This window comes from Gymnoscopelus braueri (assembly GCF_963280865.1).
Source record: "Gymnoscopelus braueri genome assembly, contig: SCAFFOLD_35, whole genome shotgun sequence".
NCBI lineage: Eukaryota > Metazoa > Chordata > Actinopteri > Myctophiformes > Myctophidae > Gymnoscopelus > Gymnoscopelus braueri.
The window spans coordinates 836970-855765 of record NW_027660596.1 but is presented as its reverse complement, the minus strand read 5'-3'; the positions used below and the strand labels follow the sequence as shown (position 1 = coordinate 855765).

The following is an 18796-nucleotide window of genomic DNA, read 5'->3' as shown; positions in this document are numbered from 1 at the left end:
GATGGAGGCAGTTAAAAACAGGACAGTCTAAATGCGATTTATTCTGATGGTTGAAAAGTTCTCTCTCTGCTCTCGATAGAGCAGAATTGTCCATATATTCCGTGATTATTGAGTGGTTTGTTTACAGTCTGATTCACTTCATGGAGTCCTAGGCAGATTGGAGGGTCCGGAATCCAAAACACTCCACAGTTATCAACGAGATGGCAGTCATAACTCCAGGTGGCCAGGATAGGAGACCAGCGTCAAGACCAATAACAACATTTCAAATTCTGGCTGCACACTTGGTCATGGTCTAACATGCACTTTAACGTTAAACCCAATAAAATATGTCTTATACAAAAAAACATTAAAAATGGATATCAAATAAACCTATCAGAGGGTCTCAAACTTTTCAGGCCGCGACCCCCCCCCCCCCCCACCCCCCCATATTTGAAATGGGGACCCCCCAAAATAATCATATTTGAACTGGGGACCCCCCACCCTGACAAGCAATTGGAATTGTAGGAGTTGAGGCATTACATTTAGTTTGACTCTTTTTCACAGATAAATATTGTGAAAATAGCTATAAGCTATGTTTTACATGTCTACACAGATTTAGAGGTATATCTCATTTTAAATTAACACTAGGAATCTAATATTCTAGGATTATACTGAGAAAGTAACCCCACAAACAATATAATATTTATACAAAAGTTACAATTGTTATAATAACACTGGTCTGATATTTGCTTCTTTTCTCTCTCACTTTCATCTCACCACATGCTCTCCCCATGTCTTACACTCCAACAGACAGATAGAATAGCAACACAGGCAGAAACACTAGGCTAATGTAATAATAATGACTATCATTATTATTATTATTATTAACTGCATGGCTGCCTCTTTTAATACCTCTATTCATAATCTCTTATCTGCCTCTTTTAATAACTCTATTAATAATCTGTATTACTCTACAACAGTGGGACACAACTTTGTTGCCCTGATCGTGAGGTACATTGACGAAAACTAAACACAAATATGCAGCATGTACTTACAATGTTTTAGGACCTAAGTAACCAACATTTGAAGCTAACATTGTAGGGTTTTTATGTCTTCTGGAAAAAAGGAAAATGTCCAGCTTTATGGACACATACTTGTGCTTGAACCTCTATTGCCCTCTGCTGGTAGAACATGTAAACAACAAGCAGGGTTACACTTGCGGTACAGGAGGAACAACTTTCATTTGCAAGATCAGAACCGATACACACAGTTCTGCTCTGGTAAATAGGAATTGTTCCAAGACCATGCACATTACAAGTAGGTGAATGTTGCACCAGAAGCCAGACCTGCTATCTGATCAACGCAAATGTGTCCATGAGGTTACAATTTTCATTATTTGTTTAAAAAGTGATCTTTAAAATTGATTGTTGACATCAGGTTTGAAATAGGTCAGTGATTCTCAACCTTTTGAATTTCACAGAGCTGCAGTTTTATATGCATTAGGCTTGACCCCCATTTGATATGATTTCTTATCTCTGGGACACCAATTTACATTGTACAATCCTCACTGTCAATTAAACTCTGAGAGTATACAAATGGTTCCATTTGTAACACTCTCAGAGTTACAGACCTGTAAGAGTGCATTTAGACCCAGACCCAACATGGAGAACGAGTAATATAGGTAGTGGTTAAGTAGGTAGCACCAATCTGCACAGTTTCCATTGTTGTGTTGAGGTTCAGGTCCGTAGTGAGCTCTGCAGAGCTCTCATGTCCCTCAGCAGTCTCAGGTTCTTCTTGCTCCGCTCGCCTGGTGCCACCACTTTCACCGTCCCCGCAGAGCGACCCCTGGTGGCTCGCTCCTCTCGCCCGTCTGGCTCCCACTGGCTTCTCTGCACAATTTCTTCATCTAGTGCCAATGAGACAAAGAGGGAAATGAGGTATGACATAACTGTAATCATGTACAGTATTTGCACACACATACAATAATAGATCTCAAATATCAAATAGATAATCAATCAATTATCAATTTGAAAAACTTTGGATTTGATTCAAGGTTTTTCAAAAATAGCCGATCTTCAAGCTCACAACGGGAGATTGCCTTGAAGATCGATTTCACCCATAATGACAGATGATAGAATGATCGAATTTTACTTTAGTGTACTTTTATATAAGGTAAGAATACAAATCTAGAATCTTGGTGTGAATGCATGCATTTACGTATACCTGTGTTTTATGTCTGTAGAGCTTGTTAATCTACTCTCCTTTCTTCTCCATCTTCAGCAGCAGCATCTCTTGGTCTCTCTGTAGCTCTTTCCTCTCCCGCTCCGACACACTGGCTTCACCCTGCCTCATCAACTCGTCCTGCTCTCTGCAATCACACACACACACAGTTCTGTAGAATTTACTGGCATTCATGACCAACATAAGAAAGTGACACGAGACGCGTGTGCACTCTGCTCAGAAAGAAATAGAATCACGTGGATGTCGGGACTCAAATGGGAACGGTGTCACTCGAATGTGACTTCATGTGGCCAGCCTGTGATATCAGTCATGTATGACGGCAGACCTCTGTGACATTCAAATTCGGGCAAGGTTTCAGCCTGACCATAGCCATTATAAAATAAAAGAACATTTATTTGACTTGATCAGTCCAGTGGTATCCACTCCGGACACACACACACACACACACACACACACACACACACACACACACACACACACACACACACACACACACACACACACACACACACACACACACACACACACACGGCTAGACTCCTGTAGAGCCACACTGCAATAGACTCCTCACATGCTCATGAGTCGGAGCTCTTCCTGTAGTCCGTGCAGAAGCTCTGAAAGCTCCTCCCCACCGCCGCCAGACGAGGAGGAGGAGCTGCTGTCTGATTGGCTGTGACTGTCGGTCATAGGCACAGCCAATCTGTGGCTATTACCACAGATTGGCTATTACCAGAGCAGAACTGTGTGTATCGGTTCTGATCTTGCAAATAAAAGTCGTTCCTAGTAATGCAAGTGTAACCCTGCTTGTTGTTTACATGTTCTACCAGCAGAGGGCAATAGAGGTCCAAGCACAAGTATGTGTAAAAAAAGCTGGACATTTTCCTTTTTTCCAGAAGACATAAAAAACCCTACAATGTTAGCTTCAAATGTTGGTTACTTAGGTCCTAAAACAGTGTAATTACATGCTGCATATTTGTGTTTTGTTTTTGTCAATGTACCTCACGATCAGGGCAACAAAGTTGTGTCCCACTGTTAATTTTTAAACTTTGTTTTATTGTTTTTTCTGCACATTGATAACACATTAAGTGGTATTCGGTTCATGATATGTGCTATAGGGGGAAAGGGAAAGGAAAACGTACAGGCCTTCACATTGAAGGAACCTCAACAGAGGGAAAGAAAACAAAACAAAACAACTTGACAAAAAGACAGCATTAAAGCAACAGGGGAAACAATAAAACAATCCATCACAAAACAAAAAGCAAGCCCAAAAACAACTACTCGCACGCATACACACACACACATACACACAGTGTCACTTTGGTCTCACCCTAGCTCCACCCCTTTAAGTAACAGATTCAATCGGGAATAACCGGAAAAGTAATTCCATCTGCGTAAACCAAGAAGGGATCCCATAGTCGTGGAATTTTCTAACAGAGCCTCTCAATGTATATCTAATTTTTTCAAGTTGTAAGTTATTAAAAATGTCTCTTATCCATTGAGTATGGGAGGGTGGAGTAGTCGATTTCCATCTCATGAGTATTAGGGGTCTTGCCAACAGTGTTACAAAGGCTATCAAGTCTGCTTGAGTTCTAGACAGAGGCAGTTGGGAGGTACCAAACAGCGCGTTAATGGCGTTAGGCTCAATGAGTGTCCCAGCTAGTTCTGTAAGAGTATTTCAAAAATCTCAGTCCAATATGTGCTCAGAGAACCGCATGACCAAAACATATGTACATGTGTTACAGATGACTGGTGGCATTTTTCACAGGCGGGGTCGATGTTATCGAATATTCTTGAGAGCCTAGCTTTCGTCCAGTGGGCCCGATGGACAACTTTACACTGGAGTAGGCCGTGTCTGGTGCACAACGATGAGGTGTGAACCCGACTCAAGATTTTTCGCCAAAGACTGTCAGCGATCTCCTCCCCCAAATCCTCCTCCCACAGGTCTTTTACACAATTAACAGGTGTAGCAGATAAGGTTTGAATCAAATTATAAAAATGTGAAATTATGCCCTTCTTCCCCGGAGCCTGAACGAGAAAGCTGTCCAATGGACATTTCTCAGGAAGGTTAGGGAAGTTTGTGTACCTGTTACGGACAAAACTCCGAATTTGGAGTCGGAGCTCTTCCTGTAGTCCGTGCAGAAGCTCTGAAAGCTCCACCCCACCGCCGCCAGACGAGGAGGAGGAGCTGCTGTCTGATTGGCTGTGACTGTCGGTCACAGGCACAGCCAATCTGTGGCTATTACCACAGATTGGCTATTACCAGAGCAGAACTGTGTGTATCGGTTCTGATCTTGCAAATGAAAGTCGTTCCTAGTAATGCAAGTGTAACCCTGCTTGTTGTTTACATGTTCTACCAGCAGAGGGCAATAGAGGTCCAAGCACAAGTATGTGTCAAAAAAGCTGGACATTTTCCTTTTTTCGAGAAGACATAAAAAAAACTACAATGTTAGCTTCAAATGTTGGTTACTTAGGTCCTAAAACAGTGTAATTACATGCTGCATATTTGTGTTTTGTTTTTGTCAATGTACCTCACGATCAGGGCAACAAAGTTGTGTCCCACTGTTGTAGAGTAATTCAACAGTGCTTGTGAGACAGAACCCGGCTGTTGCAGAGCTGGGGCTGGTGCTGCTTCAGCAGAGACAGAACTGACTGGACGTTGGCTCGGACCGAGTGGCTTCCCCCTACCGACTGGAGGGACAGAGAGAAACATAACATGTATTATGAATTAACTAATGATGTTGGTGGGGTCAAGGAAATGCACCTTTAACCACTTTCAACCAGGTCTCCCTATTTTAGGCATGTTATTATAGGTAACAATAATACAATACAATACATTTTCAAAACTAGCAAAGAAAATAGCCCGTCTACAAGCTCATCGCGATGCGACATGTTGTGAGCTTGTTGATGGGCTATTTTGTGTGACAAAAACAAAAACATTCAAGGCTTCATGGGGTGTGTAATTGATAGAAAATAAGCCATCTTTTGGGTGAACTACTCCTTTAAGCTGGCACTTCGGCACGTGTCAGCTACAGAAGGTTGGCATGTGTCAACTACATAATAATAATAATAATAATAATAATAACTTGGATTTATATAGCGCCTTTCAGAAACCCAAGGACGCTTTACAGTACACAAAGTATTGTACCACATAATGGTGGTACAATACGGTGTGTGTGCTCATACCGTTCCGGTCACAAAGGGTACATCCCCGAGGCTCAGTCTGTAGTGTAGCTGTGTGTGAGAAGACTGCTGCAAAGACTTATGGAAAGAGGTAAACAAACAGCTTTCACATGAAAACAAGCACGTTCACACTCAAGTGAATAGATGACACAAGCTATCAGTCATCTCCATATTTAGGGAAAGTTTCAGCCCTAGCCGACCTCCTCTGACTTCCAATATAAAGATGATTTATTTCATAAAGTATAAAACTTAAGGTGAGGATCAAGGGGCACGGTGGCGCCTGCAGTAACTTCTTTGTCTCTTCTGGGCAGCCAATCATGGTCCTGCAGTCACTGCTTGTGGTCCTTAACTCCCTGCTGGATTTTCTGGTTCACTGACCAGTTAAATCTTTCCCCCAACTCCCGGACCCGCCCCCGTCAGCAGCGGCAAATCTCGGTCCTGTATTTATTGTTTCACTGACCAGTTAAATCTTTCCCCCAACTCCCAGACTCCATTCCTAGTTGAGGAAGAAGGAGGAGCATGGTGAAACAGCACAGAAATGATTAAATAAAAATAAAGATTGATTTGATTGATTTTTACACTTTGTCAGCTTGTTCTTTTGTCATTCCATGGTACATCATGATCTAGTAATTGTATTCGGTTTTTTTACATAACCTGCAGTCCATTTGGAAATTAGTTGGCTGTTCATTGCAAGAGGAAGTTACAATCTTTTCTATTTTGATTATCTTACTGCCTTCAAAGTACCCAGGCTGTGCTCCAGTATTTTATTTATTGTGGGTAATGTATTTGAGAACAGCAAAACCGATCATGTATGAGTTTATAGGTCCGTGTATTTCCTGGCAGTTGGATTTTCTTTTGGTAACCACAAACAGAAATCCGCCCATTGCGCTCGTTTTTCATTTTTCATTTTTCATTTAGGGTCGCGTCGGTTCTTTCGCTCCCGTTCGCTCCCGTCTTTCATTTTTCATTCTTCATTTTAAAACAAGTTACGTTCGTTTCGCTCCCGTCTTTCATTTTTCATTCTTCAATAAAAAATAAAAAATGAAACGTAAGAAAACAGGGTTTTGCTTTTTCATTCTTTCATTTCTCGATCTTAATCAAAGATACTGTAAAGACAAGACCAGAAGCGGAAGTAGATTTAGTACTTAAAAATAAAAGTGATATATATATATATTAAATATAAATTTATACCGTAGGCTACATGATTATAACATTACTATGGCTACATCAATGTTAGACAGATGGACATATAGATAGATAGATAGATAGATAGATAGATAAAGATAGATAAATAATATAAATATATTATAGGCCTACTGTAGGCTACACGGTTATAACATAAACATAATTATGATAGGCTATATTATTATATTAGGCTATTAACATTATGCAAGCTAATTATATTTACCATGGTTACGTCAATAAGAAGACAGACAGATCTATATCTGTCTGTCTGTCTGTCTGTCTGTCTGACGGACGGACGGACGGACGGACGGGCAGATATAGGCCTACGTGATTCTCTTCTTTTCATTTAGACATGCGTTTTTTCATCCAAAATGTGTGTTATATTTATATTATTTAGTTGCAGCATGATTAATTAATAGCCACTCATTGTCATCAAGTGTTTCAGAATCGGTATAAACAAAACGTGAATACTATCAATACAAAAGATACAATGCAACTTTGGACTGGTACATCAGAGCTTATCAATATTCGGTGTCTGTCTGTCTGGATGGACAGACGGACGGACTTACGGACAGATTGATAAGTAGACTTGATTATAGCCAATATATTATTTTATTTTCATTTACACATGCGCCTTTTCACCCAAAATGTGTTATATTATTAATAGTCCCTGTTTGCGTAGCCCCCAAATCGGGCTCCCCAAGTTTTGCTCGCTGTGTGAACTGTTCAAAGACGCAACAACAAGCTCCATAGCACTCGGTGGTACTGGTGCGTCTCTGACCGTTTCTGTCTGTCTGTCTGTCTGTCTGTCTGTCTGTCTGTCTGTCTGTCTACTCTGTCCACAGTAGGCCTATAGAAGGATATAGACCTAGGAAATCCAGGTGTCCAAATGTAACAATGTTGATATTGCAGTAGTAATTTTAAATCGAGTCTTTACAACTGGCTGGAAATCTGGAATCTCATGAACTTGGATGTATAATAGTTACGCTACAATATTCAGACCCTGCCCTATGGCACACAGTGCCCGTGATGGGATCATTCCTTACAAATGGTTACATACGGTTGTAGCCTATGTTTGTCATAATTGTAATACTTTTGGAATAATCACCATGAACGATCGAGCTCAATCTCTCCCCTCCATTGCGCACTGGAGTCTGGACGTTTGGTTGTTCATTGATTACAAGTTACTAATACTACTGGTTACTCCTACCAATACAATATGAACTACCCCCCACAGTTAAGAGGTTCACATCTCACTAGTCTGGGCAGATCTGTTCTTTTCGGTTTCCTCGATTGCCATGGTTGGTAAACACTGTATGACTTAAAGTCGTCAGGTTGTATTACTATTAATCATACTGCAACTAAAGCCAACACATTTTGGATGAAAAAGCTGATGTCTAAATTAAATAGATTGGCTAAAGTACATGTGCATCTTGATATATCTGATTCATAATAGTGTTGCAGGGAGAAAAACAACCTTTGTAACTGCTGGGGATTTCAAAAACATTATAACAGTTGGGTTAAAAATGTTCAGTTGGCCATTAGTGGGCCTATTTGAAAGCAGACATCGTTAGTTGTTGCTATAATCTATATAATATATATACAATATACGCAGGCCAACCCTTACCTCTATTAATGGCCTACAGCCGCACGAAGTGATCAGAAGCGACACTATCCAGGCACGCACCTTTACGCATCCTAATTTATGTTATCCTACAGTGTATAGACCAATTATTTGTTTACTAACATTGAGACTGGACGCACAGGTGATTGTTTCAACCCCCTCCAACCCCCTCTTGTGTGTTGGCTGGTGGTGAGACGCGTCTTAGCGAGACCTGATAGAATAGGTTTCATTGCGCGCATACTGGTTGCACGCATACTGGTTCTTATCAGTGTGACGTCGTCTGTTAAGGGGTCTATATATAGGCGCGTTCATTAATTCATTAATAGTGCGTGCTAAAAACAAGGCATTTCGTACCATAAACAGCACCGTCCGCATTGATATATTGTTCAACAGGTGTGTGGGGCAATGTATCCCACTGACGACGAGCACCTGCAGAGCCAGGACTACACTCGGGGTTTTGCTTAGCCTAATTTATAAGAAAATAAACAGTTAATAAAGCACATACAGTAGGCCTATACCTTCAATGAAATGCTCCCGCACAACACACCACCAGGAAGAAAGAACAAGCCAGCTAACTGGCGGCTGCGTAAGGCTTTGAATTTGTTTATGCAGTTATTTTTGTCAATAGCTGACAAGCATGCTCCAGATAGAAAACAAACTAACCTGTATAAGAGCACCTTGGATTGGAAATTAAGAACTGCATGGCTTTAGAAACACTGCAAAGCAAAAGGCAAGTGAATCTGTCAGTCTGGATGACTGGCAGATCTACTGTAAATTAAGGAATAATGTGCCAAAAATGAATAGAAATAATTTATTGAGCCAATGATAGATGGCCCTCTGTTTCATGGTAATTACCTATACTACACGTCACAGCCTCAAGGTAGCGACAATCAGTGGTGATTGGGGTTGGCTCTGGGTATGGACTATTAGACATATTGCAAAATATATACAAAATAGTAAAACCATATAATGCCATATCAAGATAAAGTTAAAGCAGTGTACATATAGAAATAAGGGACGGAAAATATTGGCCAATACCAAAACATGTTAGATCTTTTTAAGACACAATGCAAAAAAGAGAACATTTTCAAAAATGAAAGGCACCAAAAACACAAAATACACATGAAAGCCTCAGGGACCGTCTACAGGAAGCAAGAAAGGCTCTGCTCTTCGTTTAGAGTAGACCATGGGTGTTAAGGTTGTGGATCCATAGTACTTCTCTGCGAAGCAATTTATTAATGATGTCACCACCCCGTGATGAGGCTGCAAGATTTTCTCTATTCCCCAGAATTTAAGGGATGCTGGGGAGCCATGCTTTGCTTGTTGATAGTGCCTGCCATGGCATATTCAGGGTTGTTAGTAGGAATAGCAGTTTTGTGCTCACCAATACGAGTTTAAGTGGTCTCTTAGTTTGACCAATGTATGCCAGTCCACATGCAGGGACATTTAAGCATGTATACCACATGGGTTGAGTTACAATTTATAAATAAGGATATTTTATATTTTTTACCAGTAGGTGGATGGGTAAAACATTTGGTATTTGACGAATTAGAGCACTGAGCACAGTTGCCACATTTATAAAAGCTCTGTGGGGGATTGGGAAGCCAGGTGTGGGGGGGGGGGTGGTTCATATTGGTGTGACATATTTACAAATGACATGCCACTGGTCTTAGACAGGGCCAATAGACCAATTATTTGTTTACAAACATTGAGACTGGACGCACAGGTAACTGTTTCATGTAATCAATTCCCAACAGATCCCCAAACCTGTTGTTTTGGGGTGAGCTTGTTTCAGTTCATTCAACCTCTTCTGTGTGTAGGCTAGTGGAGTGCGCCCTGCAGGCAACACATATATACTCCATCGCGTAACGGCATTGCGCACCGAGAACAGCTGACATACAAGCTCACAACCGCGTCACGGATGCGACCGCTGTGAGCTTGGAGATCTGCTATTCTCGGCCGTTCTCTGTGCGCGACACCTTCGCGGGACGGAGCATAAATTAGTCTTGACGCTGCGCGAGCCAAGCAGGTTCTGGTGCCATGATCATAGAGCGCTCTCTCCGTTCTTATATGACAGTTGACAGCCACTGGAGGTGGAGTTTTGAGGACAACTGCTTTGAATTGTTATTATTGTTTACACACAACAGAAACCAAGGATTATATATTTCAAGAGCGAGAGATCAGTAAAAATCCTAAGCATTCTTCCTCCACACTGGGAGAGAAACAGCATCTGAAAGTTTGATGGGATGCATTTTTACACGTGAGACTGTGACCACTTTTACATTGCATCTTATGAGCGGTGGGGTTCTTTTGCTGCCGACATGCGCGCGCATACTGTTTCGTATCAGTGTGACGTCGTCTGTTAAGGCGTCTATAGCCATGTATTCTGACGACACAACTTTGTCTGCTACTATGTGGAAGACCTGTCTGTAGCTCTTAACAAGGAACCAATATCAGAGTGGGTGGTGGTCCTGAACATCTCAAAGACAAAATCCATTGTATTTGAATCACATAATCACAGTATCATTCACACAGCGAGCAAAACTTGGGGAGCCCGATTTGGGGGCTACGCAAACAGGGACTATTAATTAACTATGCTACAAGTAAATAGTATAACACACATTTTGGATGAAAAGGCGCATGTGTAAATGAAAAATGAAAAATAATATAATATAATCAAGTCTACTTATCAATCTGTCCGTAAGTCCGTCCGTCCGTCCGTCCGTCCGTCCATCCAGACAGACAGACAGACAGACACCGAATATTGATAAGCTCTGATGTACCAGTCCAAAGTTGCATTGTATCTTTTGTATTGATAGTATTCACGTTTGTTTATACCGATTCTGAAACACTTGAGAGTGCTTCATTTAAAAAAAAAATGTTTTAGGTTACTGCATTAGATAGATAGATAGATAGCACCGGGAGCGCACGTATGGTACCCTCAGTCTGTCCATTCTGAGTGTGTCCCTTTGCCTATATTGCCTCCCCAGCGCACCACAGCATAGAAAAGGACGCTGCAACCACTGTCTGATAGAACATCTGCAGATGTTTATTATTGTGTATTGAGGAAATCTAACATGCTGTATCTATAACATGACCTGCTGAGCTTTAAGGCTGCTTCATCGTTGCAGACGGCAGTGCTTTCTACGGGCATAATATTGTCAAACCCTTACACTGATGACTGACAGGGCATTAGTGAAAGCAGTACCAGTTATTTGAAGATATTAATCTGTTCCGCTATATAGGCCATTTCAATTGTAGGCTACTGTGTGGAAATAACTGCAGTGTGTATTTATGTATAGGCTAGTAACGGTAACAGCCAGGATAGGTGGGCACCAAAACATTCTGGGCACTAGGGATAACTGGGCACCTTGGACGAGTGGGCATTAGGGACATGTGGGCACTTGGAAGAGTGGGCACTTAGGGGTGGAGAAGAGTGGGCGCTAGGGAAATCTGGGCACCAGGAAGACTGGGCACCAGGAAAACTGGTGTTAATAATCATTGTTAATAAAGAATTCAATCTCTGCAGGCAGTGCACACATGTACCCACTCTTCCTGGTGCCCAGATGTCCCTAGTGTCCACCTATGCTGTATCCGATTAAAACGTCAGCAGAGATGTAATTTCGATGGTTCAATGAGTAGCGACGCCTATAGCTCTCAAGTCTCTACCCAACTTTCCAAGTTCAAATTATATAGGTAGATTTGTTTCTGTTTTCCTATTCCGTAATATTGCTATTAATTAATCATGCTGCAACTAAATAATATAAATATAACACACATTTTGGATGAAAAAACGCATGTCTAAATGAAAAGAAGAGAATCACGTAGGCCTATATCTGCCCGTCCGTCCGTCCGTCCGACAGACAGACAGACAGACAGACAGACAGACAGACAGACAGACAGACATAGATCTGTCTGTCTTCTTATTGACGTAACCATGGTAAATATAATTAGCTTGCATAATGTTAATAGCCTAATATAATAATATATCTTTATCTATCTATCTATCTATCTATCTATCTATATGTCCATCTGTCTAACATTGATGTAGCCATAGTAATGTTATAATCATGTAGCCTACGGTATAAAATTATATTTAATATATATATATATCACTTTTATTTTTAAGTACTAAATCTACTTCCGCTTCTGGTCTTGTCTTTACAGTATCTTTGATTAAGATCGAGAAATGAAAGAATGAAAAAGCAAAACCCTGTTTTCTTACGTTTCATTTTTTATTTTTTATTGAAGAATGAAAAATGAAAGACGGGAGCGAAACGAACGTAACTTGTTTTAAAATGAAGAATGAAAAATGAAAGACGGGAGCGAACGGGAGCGAAAGAACCGACGCGACCCTAAATGAAAAATGAAAAATGAAAAACGAGCGCAATGGGCGGATTTCTGTTTGTGGTTACCAAAAGAAAATCCAACTGCCAGGAAATACACGGACCTTTATAGCCCTGAAACATGACTGTCATATCGTGACCGACCGTCATGGATGAGCTCAACTTGGTATTTAAACTTTCTCCCTTTTTGGTCCGTACATCTACATGAACGTTCATATTCCAAATATAAAGTACTTACCCCATGGCTACGGATTTTACAATTATGTACGTTTCCTCAGAAGTACCCGAATATTCTGAATTGTTAAATAAAAAGCATTTTAATCCGATTGGTGGCCATTTTCCCCTTATTTTCTTCATATGCTTTCAGTTACGTGACCCTATCGGCTGGCAGGTGTATTGCACTCTGGTACATTATAACTCTATGAGAAAATGGCCACCGATCGGATATTTTAATCCGATCGGTGGCTTTTTATTGAATAATACGGAAAATACGGGTACTTATTGAGGGCCCGTACATAATTGTAACATGTGTGGCCATGAGCTAAGCACTTTATTTTTGAAATCTGAACGTGTATATAGATGTATGGAGCAAAAAGGGAGAAAGTGCAAACACCAGGTTGAAGTTCATCCATGACCGATCTGCTGTTTGTGGTAGCCGGCTACAGTGCCTCCCCGAACCGAATCCACAGACAGCCAATCCGTGTCCCAAGAGAAACCACGCTGCTGATAGAGTAAACAACAACAGAGCCCATCCCCCAATACCTGAGTGTACTCCATAGAGTAATAATATATCAGTCTAGGCCTACTGTACAGCCACATCACCTCCCCCCACATAACAGCAACTCGGCAAGATCTTTTTCCACTCTGGCTGAGTGGAAGGCTGAACAAGCAGCCAAAGGGTATGGGGAAAAAAAGGGACTATGATCGGATCCCACCGGCCAAATAGAGGGGTTACTTTATATTACTTTGTATTTTATGTTATATAATATAATGCATAATATTGTTGTCAGGCAGACAACAATATCTAAATTAACGCCCTACTTGATCACTACAGTGTTACACAAAAGCAAGATCCAAAAGCTCTAAAGCTTGTAGATCTGCTACTTTTGCTATTTTAGAATTTAGGCAAGAGATAATATTTTTTATACATGCTAAATTGCTGCTATACGAAAACGTATTGTTACTGTTTATTTTTATTTTTAATAATGTCACTGACATCGGAAGGTGTACAGTATATAATTTGTACTTTTACTATTTACAAGCTAAAAAGCACAATATGTGTACAAGCTAAAAAGCACATGCTAAAACTACCTCAAAATGTAGAGTTGTATTTTATGTTATATTGTTGCTGTCAGGCAGAAATCTCATCTAAATTAACACCCTACTTGATCATACTACAGTGTTACACAAAAACTTGTAGCTCTGCTACTTTTGTTACTTTAGAATTGTTATCCTTAAAAGTAACAGTTTTGGACATAATGAGGTTTCCACCTGACAGACAATATATTTTGTACATGCAAAATTGCTGCTATACGAAAACGTATTGTTACTGCACTGTTTCTTATTTTTATTTTCATTTGTAATAAAATGTCACTGACATCACAAGGTATTCTTCATTTTATGTATGGTCCAGTAGGCTATATTATTAATTCATATCAGTCACTGTATTCCAGTGGGGCAAGGCAGCCTACTGTAAGTCTTAAACAAAATAGATGTTGCATTAATAAATATATATAAAACATTTATCCATATTAAACCTCAACAGTGAGTCAGTGGGTGACCGTCATGGATTTACTTCAACCTGGTGTTTGCACTTTCCCCATTTTTTTTTTACCCGTTCAGATTTGGATGGCCATGGATGTTGCAATTATGTACGTTTCCTCAAAAGTACCCGTATATTCCGTATTGTTCAATAAAAAGCATTTGAATCCGATTGGTGGCCATTTTTCTCCATAAGCTTTCAACATCGCGACCTTATCGGTTGGAAGGTGAATTGCACTCCAATACGTTATAACTCTATGAGAAAATGGCCACCAATCGGATTAAAATGCTTTTTATTGAACAATACGGAAGATACGGGTAATTCTGAGGGCCCGAACATAATTCTAACATCCATGGCCAGCCCTTTATATTGAAATATGAACGTTTATGTAGATGAATGAAGCAGTAAGGGAAAAGTGCAAACAAAATTGAAATGACATTTCCGGAGGGTTTACCAGGCTACGCAAAGACATGGCTAGCATGCAGACAGCGTAAGACCGCATGGCTCATTTGCATATTCTCGTGAATTTTAAGTAGCCATGCGGTCTTCATTTACTTGTAAGTTACGTAAATGAAGACCGCATGGCTACTTACAAGTTGTAACAGAGTAGCCTATTTCTGTATTGCGGTATTGATACTTTTACTTAAGTAAAAAGATTGAGTACTTTTTCCACCACTGATTACTAGCAATAAGCAATAACTTGGATAACAATGACACGATTGCTAAATGTCGGCTATTTATTATTACCTACATAACTAAACGAGTTTAGGGAGTTAGGGGAAACAAGAGCTTGTCATAGTGTCAACATTATATTATATAAGCAAAATATAATGTAGGCTAGATCTGCAGTCATGCTGACACATAGGATAAGTGTCGAGCGCCTGTGAGCAGGCTGCCGTTTCATCTGCTCTTGTTTGAGTGTCTTTTGTGAGCTTTTTCTTTTCCTATAAGGGGACTTTTTGTTTCCTTGGCTCTTTATATATCCTATGGATAAGGACATTGTATATCATTCACATTCATTCATTCCCATTGGTGTAATGTTTTCTTAAATGTTTACCATGCTTCTTTTTATTGACCTCTGTATGAATGTATTGCACTGGAGCCGTTGAGCAAAGCAAATTTCATTCGGGATTAATAAAGTATATATCTATCTATCTATCTATCTAGGGGGTCCTCGTAGTTACTACAGGGGGTCCGAGATATAACATTTTCTCTCTCTTTTTTTCTTCTTTTTTTTACGCAGCATCCCTATTTTGCGGGGTAACCTACATTCACCGAAAATAGCCAATCTACAAGCTGACAATGCGTCATGCTGCAACAGCTTGTAGATATGCTATTTTTGGTTAAGAAGTTTGGTGGCAAAAAAACAAGTACAGAGCCAAATGTCGAATGATTAATGCTTTCATCTCAACGTCAATTTTAATGTTTTCCGAATGAGAAATACAAATGTATTGGCTACTATAATAAGCACATCATGCTGCTATTACCCTGACATTATGCAGAGTAGGCTATAGGCTATAAGCATGAATATTCTTCTTTGTTACATAACTTACAGAGTTTGGGTAGAGTTAGGGAAAGCGTTCACAATCACACTCTACAATTTTATTACACTTCTTCTTCTTATCACATAGCCAAAATATAATGTAGGCTATACACTTAATAGAAAATTGGACACTGTTTAGCTGTATGTCGGAAAGAAACCATGCAGGAACATTAAGTCAGCCAGTAAAAGCTCACGTTCTGCTTTGATCAGGTTAATGTTAATGTTATATTATCGGCTGCCTACAAGCATCGTTGAACTCGTGGCTCAATGTGCCCTCGGTGGCTCGTGGTAATTATTAATGCTTTGATCATCTCATCAATTGTAAGTCTAGAATGACAGACGCAATGAATACAAGAGTATGTTACATTATATGTACAGTATATATATGCTACAAGCAAGCAGAGCCAGTTGAAGAAAGTTGGCTCAGGCAGGAGTCGATCCCGTCCTCCCAGTGCGTGTGCTTTTCTTTGATTGGCCGAACGTTGATATTATTGCGCTCCGACCTCGACAAGCAGGCGATGTCTTACTGAGATAAAAGACATGCATGTGTTGCATGCACGGAATTCATTCTTGCTACCTACTGGCAATCACTGGTCAACCTCCATTTCGCTGAAGGGAAGACAATGAAACATGTATTAATACATAGGCAGGATAATAGTGTCCGTTTTTTCTGGTTAGGTTGTTTTCATCTGGATCTCAATGCGCTCTAGTATGGGTCAGAGGTATACTGAATAGGGCTGGCAAAGTTCGCTTGGGTGGGGGAGTGATTTGGGGGGCGTGGCCAAGATTCACCATGTTGGTTGGGTCACTACCAGTCTACAGACCCATCCAACAGGGTACACTACTATATAGCTTGTACACACAGCGGCACATACAAAGAATGACATCAACAATGTTAAAAGCCAACTGCAAAAACACACTTTCAAATGTATAAAATGTATAATAATTTGAAAATAGCAGATCTACAAGCTCACAATGCTTGTAGATCGGCTATTTTCAAATGGCCGAAATGTATGGGCTGAAGTGGTTACTGTATGTTTTGTAATAATAATCTAAATCTACAAAGTAACCACTGTAAGTCAACGTCACATGAAGGTGTCTTTTATTTGAAAACAAGGTACATTTACAGGATACTATGTGTATAAAAAAGGAACCTCATCAGGCTCAAAGAGGAGTAAAATGGTCTCTGCCCATCCATATTATAATGTGATCATTAACAGGTCAGGCAACTGGTGACTTGAGCCATCATCATCATCAGGATTCGGTTATATTTGCATTGAATGAAAGCACTGCATAATAATATAATGGCCTATGCATTTTAGCCATGTGAAAGAATGCGGTTCTATTTGCATATAATCATTTTATGTAGAAAGACTATGTATTTTATTTGAAAACATGTACAGGTTACTATGTACATAAAAAGGGAACAGATAATGTATCTACAGAGCATAACCTCATGTCTGCTTTTACTATGCAGAAGGGTACTATTAAAAATAGTTTCAGACGCTCAGACAACTTTGTCAAGGATTGTCATGTCCTGCCCACTCCTGGTTTATGCTAGCCTGATTATCAGCCTGTTTGGAACCAGGCTAGGTGTATGCATCAGAGTGATGGGTACCCTACCATTTAATATATGGTACTTGTTGCGTATAGTGCCTATAACTCTCTCTACATGGATCCTGAGGTGTGACTTAGGCCCTCATTGGAAACATAAAAGTCCGAAAGGACTCTTATGAACGGACCTGTTAGACAAAGTATTTTAAATGTAACTGTGCTGTTTTACATTTTTTGCCTAATAAAATATTCAATCAATCAATGACAACCAAGCCATGCATCGTCTCTTTGTTACGTCGGGAGACCTGGCTGGCTTCCATTTGGGAATGCGGTGAAAAGATAGTCCGTTGTCCATTTTAGCCCCTTTATTCTCAACTCGTCGATGGTGAGAAGCCGTGGAACAGTTTTCATACAACAATTCATTCCCATTTTGGCGAAACACTGCTGAAAGAGCACCAACTAGCAGGCTACTATTAGCGAACCTCAGAGTGAAGGGAGATGTTGACCCCACCGACCGGGGGCGGGGCTAGCCGCAGCCGTGGAGTGACACCAGCCTTGCCAGCCCTATTATATTAACTCAGGAGGAAGGTGACACGCATTATGCAAATAAGTCAGTTTGAACAAATATTATGTTTTGGTGTCTGTCTGTCTGTCTGTCTGTCTGTTAAAAATCTAAAAAAATCAAAAGAAAAATATTAAATGAAATCAAACGTTATTTATATAGCACATTTAAAAACGACTGTCGCCGACCAAAGTGCTGTACAGGTCAACAAAACAAGAACAGGTACAAAATACAGTCAAAGTACAATTAAGTCATGAACAATTACAACACATCAAAGTTTAAGGCTTAATTTTGGTTAAAAGCCAGGTCAAAAAAGTAAGGCTTGAGTAGGGACTTAAAAACCACAATGGATCTAATGAAAAGGGGTAGATCGTTCCAGAGCCTGGGGGCAGCCACGGCGAAAGCGTGGTCACCCCTGGTTCTCAGTTTGGCGGTTACTGTGGGAGTCATTAAAGAGAGGTGAGTTGACCTTAGGGCTCTAGGTGGGTCAGTCCAACTACAGCTAGCCACACATGCTCACAGTCTGTAGAGGCTGTTGCACCAATGTCTCCAAATCATGGAAGAGAACCGAGTAGAACTCATCACAGGGTTAATTAAAATTGTAATGACATGATTGTCAGACTCTTCAAGACGACATATGAATTCATACATTACATTTCTTAAAAGGGCTTGACAGGTAGGTACCCCCAAGTTAACAAACAGCTGGCTGGCACTGTACCATCTTGGTACCCTCACCAATAACCCGTAAAGCATCGTTGTATGCAACTTTTAGTTTTTGCATGCTGCTAGCCTTGTAGTTACTCCACAGGTGAGCCGTATA

At 40.3% G+C, this 18796-nt stretch overlaps 1 pseudogene across 1 annotated transcript; it reads right to left on the bottom strand.

Annotated features, from left to right (window-relative positions):
• Positions 1-1486: 1486 nt before the first annotated feature.
• On the bottom strand, positions 1487-18729 carry LOC308081398 (centrosomal protein of 57 kDa-like; annotated as a pseudogene). The gene is made up of 7 exons: positions 18706-18729; positions 5404-5478; positions 4814-4908; positions 4304-4426; positions 2792-2896; positions 2203-2347; positions 1487-1868 (listed from the first exon to the last, which is right to left on the bottom strand). The product of its transcript is annotated as a centrosomal protein of 57 kDa-like (transcript).
• Between the last annotated feature and the right edge of the window lie 67 nt (positions 18730-18796).